This window comes from Oreochromis aureus, linkage group 15 (genome assembly GCF_013358895.1).
Source record: "Oreochromis aureus strain Israel breed Guangdong linkage group 15, ZZ_aureus, whole genome shotgun sequence".
Taxonomy (NCBI): Eukaryota; Metazoa; Chordata; class Actinopteri; order Cichliformes; family Cichlidae; genus Oreochromis; species Oreochromis aureus.
The window spans coordinates 36,915,011-36,921,010 of NC_052956.1; positions in this window are offsets into that span (position 1 = coordinate 36,915,011).

Here is a 6,000-nt window from a genome sequence, read left to right on the forward strand (position 1 = left end):
TCCGACGATGTTTGCTACCCTACAATCCGTCCTGCTCTGTAGTAAAATCAGCGACATTTGACTGTCCTGTTGTTCCCATTGAAATGTATACAGCCTATTTAAAATCTAAAACTTAACATTGTCCGTAGCTTCTGTTGTTACCACCGTCCTGTTTGTAATGGATACTAACTAGCTAACTGACTGAATGCCCATTAACCTTATAACTCCTGTTGTGTGTGTGTGTGTGTGTGTGTGTGTGTGTGTGTGTGTGTGTGTGTGTGTGTGTGTGTGTGTGTGTGTGTGTGTGTGTGTGTGTACAGAGAGACAATTCATAATGGATATAAGGAAATTTTTTCAAAAAAAGGAGCCACATTCAGGTAAAATCAAATGATCCGTCAATAAAGGATAATGTTGGATCAGTGTTTCAATATTTATATATTTTATTAGATGTTCATGTTGTTTGGTTATATACCTTTTGGTTGAAAGTACACTGAGAGAGGACTTTTTGTTGGTGATCTTAATAGTATTTTTTTCATATTAATGTAATTTTTTCATCTAATTGAATACAATCTATTTGTGTATGATTGTCAGTCCGAAGAGGGAGAGAGGAACATGAGGAGAAAGGCCAGGAAGAACCAGGTAAGAAAACAGACAGGGAATAGTGACAGGCAAAACAGAAACTGTTAAACTGACAAAGAGAAAAAACCTGATTTTACTCATACAATCTGGAAGTTGTGCTCTCCCTATATTAAAGCTGCTATACAGAATCTGCAAAACAAACTGGGTTGAAACATTTTTGACCCTCTTTAACAACATTCCAACATAACATTATCATTGATTGGGGAGATTAAAATTAATGACATATTTTTATGTGGTTCAGCTACAACTCTACTAAAACCTCAGCCAGTAATAGGTAGGCCAACTTTTGGACCGCCCAGTTGTCTGTATGACTGCCGCAGTACATACATCACATTTGCGCACTGAATCAGAAAGTGCCAAACAGTGCTCCGGTGGAGTGAGGAGCTGTAAAGAGTGTAAAGAGAAGCAGAGTGCTCTGTTTATATTCTAAAAGTGTTTTAAGTTAGCTTGTTTCAAAGATTCTGTACTGCAGCTTTAAATGTTTTCCAAAAGCACACATACACTTATCAGTGTTTCTCAAACTTTTTACAGTGTGTACCATTGGGAAAATGTCAAGCTCTCCCAAGTACCACTATGAATGTATGAAACTCATAAATCTTACAACACAAAATTAGTATTATTAAATTAGTCAAATTAGTATCTGCAGTAAAGATTTTTTCATACATTGTATACATTCTACCACAGGCAAAGTTGCCTCCATTTTATAGTTTTTTATTAATATTTTGTAATAATTTATTTGTAATAATTTATTTGTAATAATTTATTTTGTTTTGGGAGTATTTTTTTATGTATCTGTATTATATTATACATACTCATTAAAAGTGAATCTCTGTCCAAAAAATGCAGTCAGTTTACTTTTTACTCACTATGAGCATCATTCATTTTTCTCCCCCAGTAATTAAGGTTAGGATATGTATTTTTTTATTCCAATCCATTCTTCTTTTACAGCATTTAAATAACCTTTATCAGATTTGATGGTTTTGTTACAGCCTTTTAAAAAAGTGCTTTGCTTTTCTTTCACACATGTGGGGATTAAATTGTGTTAAAATGTACAAAACAGTGATGTCATGTTTTGTGACGAGGACCCAGGCACAGAGAGACTTGATGAATTTAAGAATCTTATGATTTAATAAAGAAATTTACAGACTTGCACAGAGATGGTAAAATTATGATGACTGATAACGGAGACGAAGACAACACACAGCGAGGACAGGGAGGAACAGGGGTTTAAATGCACCAAGGAGACAGTCATAGAGAACTCGGGACAACTGGAGACATTTAAGGATGCAGGGACTGACAGAGACAGGGAAGAACTCTCATCGTGATGTGTAAAGTTTATTTTGCCTGGCTGGGCAGCTCTCTGGGTGCTCAGCACCCCCAAAGCTCTGATCCTAGAATCGCCCCTGTGTGAAAGGTTAAAATGTAAGAAAATAAAGAGTTTTATTTAATTTCTTATCTGCCGTCTATATGTGCACAGTGACATCCAGGTCCAAGTGAAAAAATCCATGATTTTATCGTCAGGATAAATATGTTTAAAGACTTGCATAGTCTATTATTATTATTTGTATTTATTATTTTATGAGGGAAATAAAGATGTTAATCTGACTTCACAAAGGAAGAAAGTTTGTTGGGGGGGGGGGTTTCACATAAAACAAAGAAACAGAATTAGATTTTTAAGGTCAACACCCTTCACGCTCTCTTAATTTAGTCAAATGTAGTACAGATGTTGCAAATAAATGTACTTAACTCTTGTGTGGAACAGATGTTTACTTTATCCCAGCTCCGAACAATACAGACCACATATTTGGTTAATATTCAGAATTGACCCTAGTTATAAAGTTGCCATTCATTTTTTGTATTTTTTGTCATAAACAGAAAAATCTGTTATAATCAAGATATGGGTGAAAAAAAACATGTTTATCTTAAGCAGAGTTCAGAGTTCAGCCCAGTTGAATAGTCTGTTCATGCCAGCCTATAAAAATATCTGTTGTGTAAGTGCTTCTTGTACTTGATGATGTGTCTTCCTGCCAATCTTTCACACACACAATGCAGCTGTTCTTTTTGAATCTAACAGAATTTAGATTTAAATCAGGGAGCATCTCCTGTTTTGAATTTCTAAATGGCATCTAGGGTGAAAAGTTGGCTCATCTCAGAGTTCACTGATGCTTCTTCAAACTCACTTTCAACACTCTGAATTGATGTTGTTGCTACAGCACCTGGTTGAGCAGGTGGGCTGTCTACTGAAGGTTGGAGTCCTTGTTGTAAGGTTCTGGGTTTGAGTCCGTTTCCTGCGTGCTGACATGGAGGAAACACGAAGCAAGGAAACAAGCACCAATGACTGAGCAGGCGACGAAGGACCAGGGTAGGACATTTATACACATGATAATGAGGTGAGGGATAAACGCTGGGAGATACAGAGGGAGATTATCAGGAACACTGAGGAGAGGGAAGTTAAACTAGACAGTGCAGACAAAGGACAGACAAAACAGCAAGTAACTAAACATGAAATCAAAGACAAAATCATGACAAAGCAATGCAAGACAAAACACAGAGACATGAACAGACATGAGGACATTAGAGAGGAAAGGGATATGATGTAAAATAAAAACAAGATCAGAACCTGATGAGAAACCAAATCACTGGGTTTAAAACCAAAGAAACATAACTGAATGCTGCAACAGGGCCCAAAATTCAACACTCTGGACTCAGGAACCGTAACACTATCCAGTAAAGTCAAAAAGACTCGTGTTCTGAAAACACTTCCTCTTCATCATCTTCCAAATCTTCTCTCTCGTCTAAAATCCCTGAGCAGAGAATCTTCTTCAAGTGTCTTCATCAAATAAATAACTCGACACAGGTGAAGCTATTCACGAGTCCCAATCCCAATTTACAGCTGGGTGCCTCTACACTTTCACGTGTCCAGTGGACCCAAACAACACATTTTTCATTTCAGGTCAATTTTATCTATAGCACCAAATCACAACTGTTGCCTCAACACATTTTCTATTATACGGTAAAGACTCGACAATTAGACGACTTACAGCTGTCGTAAAGCAAGCTCTGGGTGAGAGTGGGAAAGAAAAAATCTGCTTTAACAGGAAGAAACTTCTGGCACAATCAAACATAAGAGAGAGCTAGAGTTTGAAATTAATTACTGTATAAATAAATGAATGAAGCCAGTGTGAAAGTGTGATTTTATATGCTCTTCACAGAAAATGAGCCAAAGTCAAGGAATAATAGGTTTAAATAAAAATAAATCAGACAATTTATCAATTGACAAAACAATAAGAACAAGTCCCACAATGCCACACAAAGGTTAAGGAAGCTGCTGTCAGTGTTTTATTGTAAAAGAAATACTCAAGCGAAGTATGAGAAGGACAAGGTTGCACTTTATTGCTTCGGTCACTTCCTACAAGTGTTCAAAACTAAATCGGAAACATTTTGTGTAATGTAAAGCTAAAAAGTCAAACGAATTCTGTTTCAATGCAACACAAGAACACTTCACTCGGCTCAGAGACTCTAGATTTCAACCCTGTGACCTCTACCTCAGCTCAGCCACTTCCACTCTGATCTTCCTTGCATTTTCATTAATGCTTTTTTTTAAGGATGATGAATAGCACAGGTTGAAAATAGCATTGCTATGTTATTCCCCTGACACAACTCGCTCTCATTAAATTACACAGTTACATAATGTCCGGATGGCAACTCACAAGGTCTGTTTCACAAAAACAATTTCATGTGGTTCTTAGATAAGACAGAAAAGATGGAAAACAGCCCACAACATGAGAATTCATGACTAAATGTCAAAGGAATAGACCTCATTTTATTTCAAATATAATGAAAGCAGAAGAAAGAATACAAGTGTTGAAAACTATATAAAGAATCTTTTTAATCGTTGCGTAGCACAGCAAAGCCACACAGTTAAAGTGAAAACATGTAATTTTTCTGTTGCACACAGCTCTGGTATGTTGTTTCTGGGTTAGATATGTTTTTATTAGCTGAACATCGCTTTGTGTTCCTCTCTAAATGGTCCTGGAAACAACTCCTTGTAAAAACAATGTTGCAACATCAGTTGCAACAAGCCCTCTATACTTAGATGCTCCCCTTTAGTAGCAGGCTGTGCGTGGGCTTTCCCAGCCCCAGCCAAAGTGTTTGTGTAGCTGGTTGTGTTTATTTACTCTGGTCTGAGGGCGAAGACTACCAGGCTGTGCTGCGAAGCGTGTCCCAGTCCAGCACGCTGGGTCCACTTTCAGTTTGCCACCACAGGAACAAGACAGGCGTTGTGCCGCCTGTATTTTGGGGCCCGGGGTCCAGGCCAGCGGTCACTTTCAGCAGCCCAACCTGAGGAACTTCTGGCCTTTAGCAAAGCATTGTGGGCTTTGAGAGTACACGATTAACAAACAGCCTGACCAAACATCAATCAGCACTTGCTAAAAAAAGAGATTCCCAAGAGAGAAGTGTACAAGGGGTTGGTTCAGGGCAACTTGACCAGCCTGAAAGTGAAAAAAAGTAATATTCACGTGAACCTTGTGCATGGTTTCAGGTTTACTGAGCTCTGTTTCCACAGAAAACACACTTCGACTTGTTAGTCTTGACCGGGAGCATTTATTTCTCCATGTCTGACTGCTAATAAAAGTAAGTGTTAAATAAAGTCAAAATGCCATGATGAGTATGCTTTTCAAGGTACAGCTCTGTTCCCCCCACATGAGGCCGGCTGTGAGTTCCAGCAATGCACAGAAACAGCTCAGAGTTAAAGTCTGCTTTATTTTTGGAAGCTACTGCTCATTGTTTTCTCTCATTCCATAGTTTTACCTCATAAATCCTCTCAGAGGAAGCATATTGGAAGCCTAGTTGAGTTGTTGCACAATATCCTGACATTATATAACACAGTATGTGAGGTAATCCATAAAATGCAAAGATTTCCCCTATATGGACATGGCACTGAACCAAGCTTTCAAGTACTGTTGCAATACATAAATAATGTGATGTTCGGTGGCTTGTTTTGACACTGAGTGTACTGCATATGGCAGCTTGTGTCACCCAACTCATCGAAACTCACACCAGAATAATCGTTCTTTCCTTTTGGAGCTTTTTCCACGAACTGTGAAAACTCTGACTAATACAACATCAACACACAAGGAAGTCAACGTCGGCTTCGCATGCGAAATCATTTCTGCTGAACCTGCTTGTGTAACGTATGTTTGTTCCATCTAATTTCCTTCAAAGCCAAAGGCAGGTTACGTACAATGTCATGCTTCAGGAGAATACCAGGGAATTTGGACAAGATTTTCCCCTTCAAACTCTGAATCAGAGGCGTTGAGTTCCTACACAACTGCATTCATCATCTTCAGTGCAATCTCTTCAGAGTTTTAAGCGAAGAAG